The sequence below is a fragment of the Mustela erminea genome, chromosome 5 (genome assembly GCF_009829155.1).
Source record: "Mustela erminea isolate mMusErm1 chromosome 5, mMusErm1.Pri, whole genome shotgun sequence".
NCBI classification, from domain to species: domain Eukaryota; kingdom Metazoa; phylum Chordata; class Mammalia; order Carnivora; family Mustelidae; genus Mustela; species Mustela erminea.
The window spans coordinates 80,433,502-80,450,287 of record NC_045618.1 but is presented as its reverse complement, the minus strand read 5'-3'; the positions used below and the strand labels follow the sequence as shown (position 1 = coordinate 80,450,287).

Genomic DNA, 16,786 nt, shown 5'->3' with positions numbered 1-16,786 from the left:
AAATTAATATACAAATAAAAGATAGGTAATTCGAGGCAGCTGGAGGAAGCCAGAATGCCAGCTTTAACTGGTAAATGGTGGAACATAGGGTCTGATTAACAGGTGAACCACTCGAAACACCACTCAGTAAATAGACCTCCCACCCCTCACAGGCAATGTCACATACCTGCAGGCCTCCCTAGCAGGGCTGGAGTCTCCTGACTCACAGAAGTGTGGACCTAGACACTCTCCCTGTTGTCAGGCAGACCTGAAGGAGAAAAACGCTGAGCTTTCTCCTGAATGCATCTTCAGAGAAATTGCTCCCCCTTTCCCGAGACCTAAATGTGAAGGCTGCATGGATCCCCTTGGACCTTTCTCTTCCTGGGAAATAGAGGGGAAAATTCCCTCTCCTTTAAGGAAAGTAGAGGAGTGGGGAAGAACATGTGTGTTTCTTTTTCACTTGTCTAGATTATTTTCTCAAGTAGGTATTTAGGGACTAGAGAGGAGGATTTTATTTTATTTTATTTTTTTTACCTACGTATCTGCATATAGCTTCCTGTACCTCAGCTCATGGTGTAGCTTTCTGTGTGAGGATGTCTAAGCCAGATACAATAGCTGGAAGAGGTATAATAATAATGATAAATCAATGAATCTTATTTTGAAGAGGTCTAGGTGCCCATACTTACGTCTTGATGCCTCATAATATGCCTCTCTCTCTCATTCTCATATTTTTTCAGGCTGTTCTCAGTTGTTTCTCTTTTTTTTTTTTTTTTCCCCTCACTGGTAAGTGACCCTTCTGTACCATTCAAATAAAACAGTTGATTTAGGAAAGTAAACTTACTTGAGAAGGACATCGATCCCTATTATTGAATTTTTTAAATTTTTTTAATTTTTATTTTTTTTTACTTTAGATCAAACCAAAGCATGCCATCACAAACAGGCACTGAATGAAACTGATTTCTGTTTTTCACGCATAAGATAGGCTGTTCTCACTACCCAAGGGCATAGTTTCAGGGCCGGCAGCATCAGAATCACAGGGAGGTGTTAGAAATACTGAATCTTGTGTACAATTCTTCAACCAGAATGTGTACTTCTCAGGTGACTCCAGGGCATGTTAGCTTTTGGGAAGCACTGGTTTAGGAAATTATTACCTTCCCCTAAGAGCTCAGCTGAAGCTCTCATTACTCAAACTACTTTAGGAGCCGTGGAGCAGAGGAGCGATGGGGCCACAACCTGTTCTCATAGTTGCCGGGAGTGTTCTCATAGTAGCTGGGACAGGATGTGTGGACAGGGCCCTGCACAAGAGGTCCAGGACCATGAGCAGCACAGGGCATTCTTCAAACAATATGTACCTGAGTTTGAGTCCTAGATTTACCACTTATCAGGACTGGGAGCTTGGCCAGTTACTTCATCTCTCTCAGCCTCATATTCTTGAATGTGAAGATAGGAATATGATAGTGACCTTGAGATTTATTGTGAAGATGACTTGAAGGACAGTATGGTGAGTACATGCCAGAAGTAGGGAGATAATACATTTCAGTTTTTTTCCCTTTTATTTCCCGCAAGTGAAAAATGTCCTTACCTATTTTAATAGCCTCAGTTTAACATTCTGTGTCTAGGTCAGCCAGTGTGAGAAGTGTGGAGGGAGGGAGGTTTGTTCTTCCCTACATGAGACTCTCACCCTTTGTGGCCAAGCAATGACTGTCATATTCTATTCTAGTGCTGCTGTAGCACAAATACTTCTTGCGTGCTGATTGATCACTGACTATTCTCACAACAGCCAACAAAGTGAGAACTATTACTGTTTTCATTTTTCACAGACAATAAAGGGGCACAACAAAGTTATGGAAGCTACCCAAGATTACCTCACTTCTAAGAGTTCATGTGAAGATTCATACCCCATGTTCTACTTCTAGAGCCCATATTATTGGCCACTATGCTAAAGATGTGACTGGAAGAATTCAGTCACTTTCTTTTATCGTGGCTTCTGTTGTGACCAAGAATAGATATTTTCAGATTAATAGTAAAGTCCCAAGTCTGTGGAGAAATACAGAGGGACCTGGATGAGAAGCCAAGCCTTAGATCCCCACCTCATTTCCCTAGGTAAGAGTCACAACCGTTCCTCCAGCAGTAACAATGTCTTTACACTGTAAAGTTAAGTCATGTCATCTTTATTAATTCTCTAGGGAAATGAACAATTCTTGTTTTTCATGGGCTACTTTAGAGAATGCTAGATGAATAGTCAATGGTTGTGGAGAAGGAAATGAGCCAGTTGCCTCCCTGGCCTTCCCTTGTAGACAACAGGGGGCTGTAGTCAATTCCCATTTACTTCTATGTGGAGAGCAAAAATGAATGTGAACTCAACTTACTTTTCTAGCCTCTTCATTAACAGTGTTATTTCTAAATTTTGTTATAGATATAACATTTATGATTTCTAATATGCTTTCAATGTCTTGAAAGTTACAAAACTGTACTGAAGGTGATACTGTTTTAATGGAAACCCAAAAATCTCTGAATGATGTTACTATTATGTTATTCATTCATTCATTTAACAGATATGTAGTGTTATCTTCCTAGGTTCTGAACCTTATCATAGACCCTGAGGAGGCACTCAACAAGACAGAGAAGATGCCCAACTAAGTGGAGCCTATCTCCTGTTCAGAGGAGACAGATCCTGTGCTCTAGAGGTAAAGCCTTTGGTGTCTCATTTTCTTGGGCTTGATGACTTTAAGTTAATGATGAGAAAAAAGACATAGAATGTTTGCTTTTATGCAATGCACCAATATTTTTTTTAGTTATATGGCTAAAAAAGATTAGTAAATTTTTACAGGATGAAAACTAATCTATTTTGGCAGTCTCCATGGCTTAGCATAATCAGATTCTGTCTCAGGATACACTGAATGGTGGTAACAATTTAAATTAATAATATAATCTGCAACTGCATGTAAGATAGGTCAATCAGTATCTAAACATATGAACTTGGGTATCTAGAAACATATTATATAATGTCCAGAAAATATAGTATGCAACATGAAAACATCTATCTAGCAATGGGTCTATTTATTTATCTATATACATAATATCTGATAAATTTATTACTTTTGACACAACTGAATTTTTTGACAGGTGCTATTACCAAATAGGTCAAGTGAGCATTTTGGTGATAACTCTTTGAAGGGAAATGTACGTTGGAATTTTCCAGGTTATTATTATTCTGTGGAAAGGTAGTATTTCACATTGCCTGAAGAAGGTGCTCGTAGTTTTACTTCTCATCCAAGACCCTTAAATTTTCTATTTTAAACATTTCTTTGCCTCCATTCCTGACATTTGAATTCATCATTCACATTTGTGACATGTTTTCATATTATCTTTTAATACCGATGTCAGTACCAAACAGTAATAAGGGTGCAAACATCTGTTGTTTACTCTGAAATGATTAGCTTCCATATATAATAATAAAAATTTACCCTATTTCAATAATGTTTTTTTAAAAAAAAACCCTTACAAACATTTTGGACTCTGGTGATACCTTTCTTTAAAAAGACAATGGAAGACCAGCTATATAAAGTTTGCCTGAAATTTGCTTAATTCTAGTAAAATCTAGAATGAGTGTGAATAAAGTTCATTTCAGATAATGCTTACATTAAGGGGAGTCTATTAAATATATGCATAAACCTGATTGGTGTTTAACTTCACTGAGTCTCAGAAACAATGCAACAAAGTGACAAAATCACACAAACCTTTGGTGAGGAAGGCCTTTCATTCTACTGTTCTTTTCCAACTTGGCTGGTTGTTTCTTTGGTGACATTTAAGGACAAGACCCTTTTGGTTGATAATACTGCTGACTTTAAGCTGAAATAGAAACATCTGGAGGAATCACATTTCTTTCACTGGCTAACCTTTATTCCTCCTTTGAAATTCTGCTCAGGCGTCATTTTTTACAGCGAGCCTTCTCTAAGCCTCTAGGTTAGGCTTAATGTTTCTCTTGGAAATTCACAGCACCCAGTAGAGCCCCCTAATTCAGAACTCATCATAGTATTATATTTGAATCATCTCATATATGAACAGCTTCCTTATTAGACTGCACGCAGAGACCCAGCATTACTTATCGTTGTATCCCTGGTCCCAAATACAACAGTCTATTGCCTGTTCATGGATAAGGGGTCAAAAGAGGGACAAAAGGACAGGAGTTAGAACATCAGGCAACATGCAAAACAGGCCCAGGATATATATGATATTTCTGTCCTTTAAGATCCAGTCATCTAACAATCTAGGAATAAACAAATACTACCATGAGAATATGCATAGCCTGCAGTGGAGAACAAAAGGGGAAATTCATCAGCCTGATGGAAAGGGTATGCCAAGGAAGTCTTCAGAAAATCTAATGTAGGAACCAAGTATTGGCAGATGAAAGGTACTCATTGATTGCCTCGAGAGTAAGAGAGCAAGGCAACTTTGTGAAACTATAAATTGTTAAATGTGTCTTGAGTTTGGGCTTTTAAGGTTGGAAGATGATGCTGGAATAGTAGGAGTTAGGACAGGATGGACATAATTGGAAATACCAAGTATTTAGTTTTTTAAGCTGCAAAATGAGAGGTTATGGAAAGATTTTAAACAGAAGAGTGTCATGGTAAGATTTAAATCTAAGAGTGATAATCCAAGGTAGGTAGTGTAACAGAAGATGTATTATTGGGGGTGCAGTGAAGAAACAAGGAGACATTTGGGAAAGGACTAACTGGAACTAAGGCATGGGAGTCAGGAATAGATCAGAGGTATACTGAATAGATAAAATCGGCGGGGGGGGGGGGGTTGGTGAATTAAGGATGAGGTATCTGCAAAGTGAATTGAATTTTCTGGACTGATTCATGAGGGTATGAAAGTGATATTCACTGAGAGAAGCAGTACCTGAGGATAAGATGTGAGCCCCATTTTGGACAAGGTGTATTTGGGGAGGCTGGTTGACAAGGAAGAGGTCCAATTGACAGGTACATGGGTCTGGAGTTCAGGGGCTAGGTCTGTGGTGGTGATACAGATTTGGAATTTGTTACACTGGCTGAAGCTGTGGGTGTTATAGTGGGCACTGATATTTTGCACACAGATGCCCCAGGATCCCTTCTGTAATTTCTGTCTTCTAGCCAGCATCCCTACCCCAACTTCCTTATGGTTTTGTATCTAGTGGCCTGAACCCATGGAGGGAGGTTCTGTGGTTGCTTTGTCTGCATCCTCAGAGAGTAGGGGATGTCTGGTTATTTCAGTGCCCATGGTAGACCTTAGCCATTAATTAAGGGGTACAGGTGTACAAAAGCCCAACTCTTTTGCCTCCAGTTGGGACAAACTGTGAGGTATAATTTGCCTTTTGGGACTCTTCCCCAAACCGCACCTTAGCTTGCTTTGTTCCAAATCCCCACTCTATTTCCCTACTCCCTGGCTAGCCTCCCAGGAAATCGCTGGCACACAAATAAATTCTCATCTCATGGTCTCTTTCTGGGATGTCTACCTAAGATTTGTTGTGAATAAGACCAGTCAAGTAGAGTATTTTAAACGAAAAGGAAAAATATCCAACAAAGGAACTTAGGCTAGCATCACAGTTAAGAGGTAGGCTAAGAGATCCATATCTTGAATCTGACAATTATGGGTAGGGTCATCATCAGGGCCCAACAGTGTCCTCTCAGACCACCTGTTCTCCTCACCCCTCGCTCTCTTTCTGATGGGACAAAATTCCTTCTGCTTCTAAATGTGAAGAGATGAAGAGTTGTCTGATGAAGTGTCACAAAGATACTGTCAGCAAGGATGCTGATAAGCATATCTTTGGCCATAATAGGAAAATGAGCCCTGGATGAGTGCCAAGTGGTTATTAAGGATTTGTTTATTTCAGGAAGAATGAAAATTTAATACTTCATATATGGGGAGGAGCTGTCATTTTTCCCCTTTCACTCAGTATTATGTGGTGACATCTATCTATGCACACAAATATAGATCTACATCATTATTTTAAATTACTGCATTGCATAGTATTATGTATATTAATTATGGTTAAATAAATACTAGTCTTTCATTGACAGATACCTTAGTTTTCCTTATTATGAACGATGCTGTGATGAACAACTAGGACACATATCTCTTTTTGTATGGTTGACTGAGTATCTTCTCAGGGAAAATTTCTTCAGGTAGGATTTGTGCATTTTGACACTGGTAATTATACAAGATTTTTATTAACTTGGCATACCATATTCATGAGTAGGATTTATAACCTTATTTTCTCATAATTCAACATCATCCTGTTGTAAGCCACCATTTCTCTGGATAACAGAAAATGTTGCCTAGTCAATTTCAGGTTCAATTGGTTCAATAAACTAAACTTATAATTGGTTAATGCAGGTTAAAAACTTAGCCACACGTGGAGGTTTAAATTTTCTACGCTGGCTTTCTCTCATCGTATTCTTCCCAGAGTCAGTTCCAAGTTCCAGGGGGATTTTGCAATTGCCACCAGGCTCAGGGAGGGGACCAGTTCTGATTTGGCTCTGCACAGATGTTTTCTCCAGATGTGACTTATAGCTGTTCCCTTGACGTAAATGGTGTTCCGTGTTTCTTCAATGATGACTAGTCTGTGGTTTTATAGGGACACTGCTTGGATCTTTGGGTCAACTGACTTCTCTGTTATGCAGCCATGTTGTTCTCAGGTTTCTTGTTGGAACAATAACCAACTCTGTGTCCCCTTCTCCTGGCCATTTGACTCCCAAACCCCTGCTAGCTCTCTCAGCCAATCTTTACATCCCAGTTGGTACATGGGAACTTAGGATTTCCTTGCACATCAATTAGGGGACATAAACAACTGTAAGAAAGGTAGAGGGTTCAACAATTTCCCCCCCTTTATTGACCTTTTTGCTTTACTTTCATGGGAAAAGAGATCACGTCACTAGATAATTCTGAAAAAGACTATGTTTGCAATAAATGAGAGTAAAGTTTTGAAAGAGCAGCTGAGGAGAAAAATGAACTATGGAGAAGAAATGCCAGGCAGTGTTGGAAGTGCAATGTAAGTTCCAGACCTTACATTTCTAGTGGAGGAAAAAAAAAGGGTAAATAAGTGACATTTTTCCTCTGTGACTGCTGTGGGACTGGAAGCTGAAGGATGTCAACAAATTACGGAACAAGACAATACAAACGAGCTTAGACAGAGGGCAAGTGTGGTCAGAGAAGGTCACGGATTTTAATAGTTTAATTGTAGGACATTTTGTGGGAATGAGACATTTTTTTGTGGGGGGTGCTCAGTGAAGAAGTAAAACCCACTAAACTTGGGAAGCCAACTCACCGTGATACAGGGTTTTCCTATGGAAATTGGAGCTCCTTTGAACAAAGGTTGAACTTGGGATGGAGAAGACAAAAAGCCAGGTTCTGAATGCTCAAAACATGTAGAGAAGTGACGGGGAATGAGGTGGAATGAAGTAAAGATAATGTGAGTGACAACAGCAAGGAGAAGTAAAACATGACATCCTAGGAGGCAAAACCTGAAAGGGGAAAAGATTTGATATGAAGGAAGAACAAAATGGTCTTAAAGTGAAAACCAGAAATTGGCAGAGTAATTAATCCCTCCATTCCACTCCTCTAACTCCAGACATGCAAGGCATAGCCAGTTCTCAGGGGAGAGCCAGATTTTTATAAGGGCAAAGAGGCAGAGGGAGTTCATTTGGCAGTGGACTCAGGGAGCAGGAAGAGCAAAGCGATAAGGAAGTGGGAGTACAGGAGAGATGAGTGACCGTGGGGAGCCTGCGTTTGGGATGACAGGCAAGGCAGACAGGGCTGCGAGAGAAACCTAGCTGACTGGGCTAATGTTCTGAAGAGAATGTTCATATGCAACTGTTTGCTGTCGCTGACTGGGGTCTCAGGAGTTGTAGGCCTCTTCATTGCCTCTCTGTGGTCTAGTTAGCAGAAGGTAAGTTAGTTTGAGGTATCAAAGAGAATATTGATTAAAATACATTTGAGCATGAAATCCAGAGTTGGGTGTTGAGAACGAGCATGGATATGCTTCATGTGTCAAATAAAAGTAGAATTCCCTTGGGGGACAAAGTGGTCGGAATTTTGACGTGAATCCAGGCAGACTAGTCAAAGTTGTTGAGTTTCTTGGGTTGCAGGGTGTAACTTGCAAAAATATTATTAAAGACATCGAAAGTCATCTTTTCCAAAGCAGGTGGTAATAGCGGCAAAAGAAGCAGTCTATTTTATCTAGAATTTAAGGCTTATAAGAGAAGGTGAGGTGAACACTCTGCCAAAGTCACAGGTAGATTTGGCTAACTCTTTGGTTTCTGTCATCCTTCAATTCTTATTTTGTGGTTATAACAACAAACTTGAACTCCTAATCTCATTAGGAAAGGAATAGAAAAATAGTAAGTAGAGAAATTAAGGGAGAAAGAAATGACAGCATGCTTGTTATTCTCTTGCTATCATTCCCACTTTTCCAAGAGAGTGGCAATAATATCAGGCAAGTATAGGTGTGATTACATGTTATGGTCCTGTCCCACAAGGGCACAGCTAAAGATCTCCGACTTGAGGGGTCCTGGCTTTGCATTTCTGTTCTGTCTTTAATCAGTCATTTCCTGTTTAGTGTGAGTTAACAGTTCCTTTGGTGGATTTTTTTTTTTTTTTCCTCCCTCTGAGTCATCTTACTTGATAATGTCAGCCATGGGCTCACTGGCACATGTTGTATTGTCAATCTGTGATTCTCACTTTGGGCCATTTCTGTTGCTTGTGTCTCTTCTACTTGCAATTTCCCTTTGGTCGCCATCCCCTATTTTAGGAGAACTCAATCCACGTGCAGAGAAATATTATAGGTTAATCTCAGCAGGATGTGTGAGAAAGAGACCTTGGAAACAGGATGAAACTTGGAGTGTCATAATTCTATTTGCAGAGACTTGATCCTTGCTTACATGGACTGATCACAGTTGCTGAAAAAAAATAACTCTGTGATATTTTCATGGATTCAGCCATATGGCACCGCCCTACCTGAACCATCATTCTGTTTTCCCTTGCAGACACTGAGGAATGCAATATGGACATCCCGTCTGACTACACAGTATACAAACTCTTTACCTAATGTTGCAGATGGGTTTCATATAACCAAAGGGCTGTTTATTAATGTGGATATTTTTTCTCTCGCTTATTTACATATTGCTCAGAAGCCTGCCTACAACATGGAAATGATTTGCATGCATCTCATATCTTAGGAGTAAAGCACACTCCTACACAATAGGGCACATCGTTTCACAGAGAGGCAAGTCGTTTTGGGGTCTCCATTACCATGTTTTGTGGGGGCAGTGCCATAAAAGCACTCTCTAAACAAATCACTCTCTGCAATTTACTTGGACTTTTGAACAAATTTAAAGAAGTGCCTAAATGCTTGGAAATAGTAGGGAGTGGTAGATAAACAGGACCCTGTGGGGTTTGGTAGAAGGAATGCAGGTCTTAAAATAAGAAATAGTCCAAGAACTAAAGAAATATTCCTGGCTGAAAAATTTATCTCATTACAATATATATTCATCACCTGTGCCACCTTGGAAAACAGTTGACCTGTATCCACCTGGTTCCTCATCTATAAAACAGGAAAAATAACACATATCATGAACTGTTATAAGGACTGGACCATGTGGACGTATGATTAAAAATGATGGTGGAAATGGAATTATTAGAAATAGTGTTACTAAAAATTAGGCATTATTCTTATCTATGTTTTCTTAGGACAAGAGTATTGGCACTTGCAGGGAGCAAAGATAATTGTCTTTGCTTGTCTTTACCCTGTAAGAGTCCTTGAAATGTATATTCCTAGTCCCTGTGCAAGTGTCTGGCAAGTAGTAGATACTCAATCCGTGTTTGTTTAATTAACTATAAAATTGATTCATTCATATGAAAAACATTTAATGTGCCTAAATAGGTATTCATATTTAAGGAGATGAAATCAAAATTTTATAGACAATCACTGTATAATTTTCTGGCAGAAAAGGAAATCAAATATGAAAAGAGATGTAGATTTTTTTTTCCCTCTTTACTTGCTTCAAACTCTTTTGATGTAGGAGTGGAAACCTAACACTTGGAGAACAACAAAAGAATAGGAACATCATTCAGTGAATCTCTTCATTTTTATCCACTGCCTTCCTTTAATAGAATGCTAGGTTGCCTGAGAACAGGGATCTCGCCTGTTTTATTTTTGCTAAAATCCTTCCCTGTCCCTAAAACAGTGTCCTGGACATAGTGGTTGCTCAATAGTTATTAGATAGCTTTTTGTCTCTTTGTGCCTCATATCTGGAGAAAAGTTTATAATAATACATCTTCTTTCTTCTTCATCCATAGAATTACGAAGCTTATGGTTCTCTTATTCAGGATTTTTTTCTTTTTTTAGGATTTTTTTTTTTATTTGACAGAGAGATAGAAAGAGAGCACAAGTAGGCAGAATGGGAGGCAGAGCGAGAGGGAGAAGAAGGCTCTCCTGTGAGCAGGGAGCCCAACGTGGGGCTCCATCTCAGGACCCTGCAATCATGACCTGAGCCGCTACTTCACTAACTGAGCCACCCATGCACCCCTTAGGATTTTTTTTTTTTAATTCCAGGATTCGTTTTTATTTTGAATAAAGCATTTCTTCTTTTATTATTAATTTTTGCTTCTACTACTTGGTTAAACGACATCCAAATAACTTACCCTGCATACTTAACTTTGGGTTTCAGTCAAAATGCTTAAATTTGGTTATCCATAGCAATCGAATTACTATTCCTTTTTTTGTTCTGTCCACGTGGGACTCCATCCTGGATTTTCAGGTATTCCAGTTTGGAGCAGACCTTAGCACAGCAAGCCTTGTAGGAAAAATTGTATATTAATTATTTTCTGAGGACTTAATTTTTTTGTTTCTATCAGATAAAACTTCCAGATGGATGACAGATCATAGAATCACATTTTCCTGCTATCTTATGGCACACTGAAACACTTGATTTGCAAGCTGGAACACAGCGATCTGACCATGTAACTGTCAACAACATAACTGGGTATACACCTTATGCCTAGATCCTCTAATTTGCACATTTTTTTTCTGACACATTTGGAAAGTCTACAGTCTGAATCCTTCAATTCATGCTCACTTAGATGTTAGTGAAGTTTTAAAACACACCCACTCTAAGAGAAGTGGGATGATAACCAGTAAGCAAAAATCACAAGTGATTCCCAACGCCACTTAATGTCTTTTATTGGAACTAGAGTAAGGGCCAGTATCAGTTAAATGTTTTGCTTTTCTTAAGCTCTTCTTGTAGGAACTTTTTTGATAAGCATAGCTGGACACACGAAGAGATGTAACATATACTAGGAGGGACCCAGCAGTGGAGCAGAAAAGTGGATTCTAGGTCCCCCAAACCCTTGTTTTAGTTGAGAGATCTTGGCAAGCCATTTAAACTTTGGGCCACCGATTCCTCATAGAAAGAAGAAAAGGTTTCAATGAGGTAGTTTTGACATTCTTTATATCTCTAAAATTTTTATGATCTACCAACAAGATAGGTCAATTCTAAATGATTTAAAAAATGGTACCTCGTTTCATGAAACAAAGCAAGTCTATCACAATAAGCCTTTTAAATAATAGCAACCACTTCTTAGCCTTGCTTACATTTATATGACAAAACACCATGTCAGTGACAGCCTCTGACCTAGATGGTATCATTCATCAGTGATACACTTTAAAACATTCAAGAGGTTCAAAGGATTGCTCAGAATTTGTCTCATAATTTGAAGAAAAATAAACTGACAAAAATAGAATCCAAGGTCTGGGTTAGTGTGCTGTGGAAAATATTAAAAGTTAAAAACAAACCAGCAATGGCAAAAATAACAGTAATTTGTGGATCATGATAGAGCTTAGGCATGTGTGTGGCTTATCTCTATATTCTAACATGTTGACAACAGAGCAATAATGATGTTTAATTCAAACAATCTTTTTATGGCAGGCAGTATGTGAGAAATATTTTTGATATATTCATCATGTTTTTGTGTTTCAGGATCATTTTGCAAAAGCAGGCTTGAATCCTTCCTAAACGCGTGGTCCTTCGATTTGAACTGATAGAATATTATGACTTCCTTTGTCTTCTGTTTTGTGATTTTGCCAGTAGTTGAAACAAGGAGAACAATAGAGTGTACATGAATAGAATTGAGCATTTCGGAAGGTGTAAAGGTACTGAAAGCTGACAAAAAAGGAACACTAATGAACAAAAAAAATTGGTTTAATTTCTCGAGTTAGGGATTTCTATATCTATATCTCGGTATCTTTTGTTTTCCTTTAAAAAAAAAAGGACAAATACTTTATTCGAAGGTAATTAATACTTTCACTAATAGCTATATAGTACAATTTCTTTCAACTCGAATGGAATTTATGTAACAGATACCAAGAAGACAAGATAAAAATGTATTTGCAGGGAAAAGGCACCATATAAAAATAGTGGGATCTTAAATACATGTGTTCAAATTGTTTATTGATTTATTTGTATACACTGTTTATGTATAATGTGATTCTTGCTCTAATCTTTATTAGCAACCAGCTTATCGGGTTATCATTAGCAGAAAGTCAATTGCTATGTTAAAGTGACCTTCCGTAGCATATGAGCAGTTTGTGCTAGAAATCTGGGCAGTGGTTTATGGGGACTGTAAGTTTGTCTTAGAAGCCCTTCCAAAGGCCTTTGTTCACCTTTTTTCAAGCACCTTTTGGCCTTCTGTTCTGTCAACTGGAACCTCATGACATTTCCTGGAGTTCTCAATGCGGCCAATTTTTCAAATGATGAGCTCCTTTCTCCAGAGCTAACACTCCAGACTCTTCTCCCTCAATCTATTAATTTGGGTATTTTAAATGTGTACCTTAGTGTGAATAGATTTAGCTCTGGTGTAACTTGCACTTTTAATGCTACTTTTCGATGGAAAGGGATCTCTAATTGGTGGGTTCATCTGATGTCCAACCTTACTCACCCTGTTTATTCTCCTTCTGAAATGTTTCATTCTGCCAATAAAAGACCTTATTTGGTGGGTGGGCATTGATGACGAGCACTGGTGTTGTATGTAAGTGATGAGTCACTGAATTCTACTCCTGAAACCAATACTATACTTTATGTTAACTGACCAGAATTTAAATAAAAAATTGGAACAAAAGACCCCATTTAGTTATTTTTGAATTTTTGTCTTTGATGAAAAATAGGTTATGTCTTCACCAAAAAAGTGTTTGTGGGGAAAACATCTCATATGTTTTCCCCTTGTCTATGGGGTCCCTAGTTTTGTAATGAGAATTTTACTCTAAATGGGTCCTAAGTGAAAGCATTTTAGTCATTTGTTTCTGGACATAGTGGGTCCAAAAACTCCCACTGCCTTCTCATGCTCCTTTGTGTGAGATCTCTACAGGTGCCTCCAAAAGAGGTGAGGAGACTCAGAATTGCAGCCCTGGGGTCCGCCTCTGCTTTTCTCAGCTCCAGCTGGACTTTTGTTTTCCCTAGCCTGCCTCCAGTCCCTAAAATTTTGGATAGGAATTATGGACCTGTTCCACACTATCTTGGGGGGCCCACATAGAGTAGATTCTAGCTGTCTCTACTTTTGGCCTTTGGAACTAAAATTTACTTCTGTCCAGCAAGGATATACCTTCCCTTTCAGTGTGTAGATTGTTAGCGGTGGCAGTCCCCTGGCCATGAGACCATGCCAACACTGAATTTGCAGTTTTCATGCACTGGTGCTCTGTTCCTGGACCTCCATCCTCAGAATGCGGGGCCAGACTTTGCCTGGACAAGCCAGTTCTGAGCTTCACCCATGATGCGTTTTCTCTCGGGAGACCTTTGTTTCTCCATGTAATCTGGCTTGTATTTCAATCTCTTTTAGTCTATAAGACATATTAGTATATGTTTGGACTCTTATTGAAGACCAGGTTCAAGTTCTTCCCCATGATGTTCATGCAGGGCACCCAAATCTGAGGATGTGTCTCTTGACCTCTGCTTAAGTTTCTGTAAGCAGATAACGAGGCTCTGTCTTAACGAGTGTCAGCTCTGGCCCAAATAAATCATGTGACACCACATTTCTTCATTTGGTCAGACTAATTTATTTATTCAGAGTACAGGAGGGGAAAAGATCTCTCTCTTCACTGCTAGTCTAAATATTCTATTAGTCAAGCTGCCTGATTTGTTATGGGCTTTGGAAGAGTGCATGGCAGGGCATATGGGAGTTCTCATGGCTCTGTGATTTTTATTACAAAGTCTTAGTTGCACATTATAGACTAATAGGTAAGAACAGAGTGGGTGGAATCTTCTTCCATGGTTAAGGTCAGATGAGAAAAAAAATTGGGAGAACTGGGGTAAATACTGAATGAGCATGAGTTTGGAAAGAGGGGGAAAGTGATCCACGTATCTGGCAGGCAGAGTAGAATTTTGTGGCACTTCAAAGATGGATGGCAAACGTAGACATTCAGAAATCTTCTCTGACTCTGACCTTGGGAACGCAGACATGAAAATGATGGCTTCGTGAAGTGGCGTCCAGTTGTGTCAGGACTAAGAGAAACAAAGTCTGACCTGGTTAGAAATAGAAGCCTCCAGAAGAGTAAGGGCAAATAGAGGAAAGAGGTTTTAATTTGAAATTAATTATTCCCCAAATCAACTTTAATTTCAATTATTTCCTCATTTTAGAATTCTTAAAAAAATTTTTATTTATTTATTTGACAGAGAAAGAGACAGCAAGAGAGGGAACACAAGCAGGGGGAGTGGGAAAGGAAGAAGCAGTCTTCCCAGTGGAGCAGGGAGCCCAACGTGGGGCTCGATCCCAGGACCCTGGGATGATGACTTGAACAGAAGGCAGCCAATTAATGAGTGAGCCACCCAGGTGCCCCTCATTTTAGAATTTTTCATCATCCTGAATTTTATCCATACTCACAGAGAAAATAATTTTTATCAATTTGTCACATTTAGCCACTGGCTAAAGGCAATGCCATGAGAGAAAAGGAAGAGAGGATACGGAAAAGATTTTGCTTCCAGAAGTGGGCCCTAAGAAGGCACTAGGTCTTAGACTGTGAGACTGGAACTCAGATATTAGGATAAAATGAGAGAAAGTATGTGTACAATGTCTCCAATGTACCTAACAGAAATTTTTTTATTAATCTACAAAATGCCTAGAATTAATGCCTTGTTTCTGTGTGAACATTTATTTTAAATAATCTCAGTGAATTTAGGAATTTTCTATTATATCCTATAATTAAATGTTGGTAAATATGATTAGAAGGTTAATAGGGACTTCCCCCAACTAAAAATAGGAGATTTAAGGTTTTTAATTTACTTAACCAGAAGTTGGCAAGTCATAGAATGTATTTCTTTAAAAATAGTTTCTTTTTTTGGAGGGAGGGGCTCCAAATCTAGTGAGGTTATCATATGTATGTGTTGCCAGAGAACTGTGTCATTAAAAATGAGAAATTCTTAGGTCAGAACCAATAGCAGTTTCAACAAATGATGTCTCATAAAAGTCCTTAATCAGTGAATTGTTTTTATGCAACTGGTTCTGGAGATTTTGAAGACAGTCTTGAGTGTTCATGAATGCTAAGTGGAGTGTGTCTCTGACTGTTGTCTCCATATGCTTTCATTGGTGTTTCAAACTGAGGATCACAATGGTGGGAGATGTGCTAAAATTTTGTCATAAAATTGGTGCAGGAGATTTTATTCTCCTGTAAGGCTACATCTTAGTGTTTCTTTAATATGAAAGCCCCATGTCACAGTGAAGGGGAAATCAAAACCCTAGTCTGGTTATTCCATCTCTGAGTGGTCATAAAATATTGTGATTGTACTGGTCTTGTTGGTAAATTGAATGGTTTGAACTAGAATTTTAAAGTCATGTCCAATTCCAGTCATATGAGTCTTAACCTGATTCTTTATCAGCTAATTGTGTGTGAAGAGATTTAGATCTTTAAAATATTGCATCTTCTGAGGCACGTGGGTGGGTCAGTTGATTGAGTCACCAACTCTTGATTTCTGCTTGGGTCAAGATCTCACAGGCCTGAGATGGAGCCCTTTGTGTCAGATTGTGCACGTCCTGCTGCTAGGGCAATGATGTGCACACACTCTTTCTCAAAAAGTAAAATACAACAAAATACTGAATCTTTCCATCCGATTCATTATTCATCTTATTTTGTGTCATTTAATAGTTTTATAGTTTAGTGCTTCTTTAGTATTAACTTTTTTGCTTGGTATTTTAGAGTTGTGTTGTTGCTATAATGGGAAAGCTAATATCGTCCTACATCCCCAAACTCTCTCATAATTTCTACAATGTTTTTCTGTTGACAGTCTTATATTTTCTAGGTAGATACAGTAATATACCTCATGTACTTGACAACTAGAGTAGATAATTTTTTAACACTCTGTCCTCTAGATGACAAAATTATTTTCAGTAATAATCATGAAATGAAATAAATAATGATGATGGCCAAAAAGAAAGGCAGACAGACTAGATATTTTTTAATTGAAGTTTATACTTATATACATGCCAGTTAAAATTTATATTTAAAAAACATAAATATTACAGTACTTATAAGGAAGAAATCTGTGGGTTAATAATATTTAATTATATTAATGTATTTTTTTGAAAAGAGAAGAATTAGTATCTATATATATAGTCTGTCTCACTAATAAATAACCTCACAATTTCTATTTTTAAGCCTTAACTTCTGCAAATTTGTCAATTAAACTTTGGAAAAATGAATCTTGGCATATTCATGTTTAATTATAGAGCTAGATTTATTAATCCATCTTTGCTCACAGTAGATAGACTTTCAGTTAGTTTTAAT

General features: G+C 38.3%; 1 long non-coding RNA gene across 4 annotated transcripts in view; it reads right to left on the bottom strand.

The window, feature by feature from the left end:
* The window catches only part of LOC116591233, a 72,604-nt gene extending 72,269 nt beyond the window's left edge, over positions 1-335 (bottom strand). For all 4 annotated transcript variants that reach the window (XR_004285896.1, XR_004285897.1, XR_004285895.1 and 1 more), the window contains exon 1: positions 167-335. This is a non-coding gene — a long non-coding RNA (uncharacterized LOC116591233). The remainder of the gene's footprint in view (positions 1-166) is intronic.
* Between the last annotated feature and the right edge of the window lie 16,451 nt (positions 336-16,786).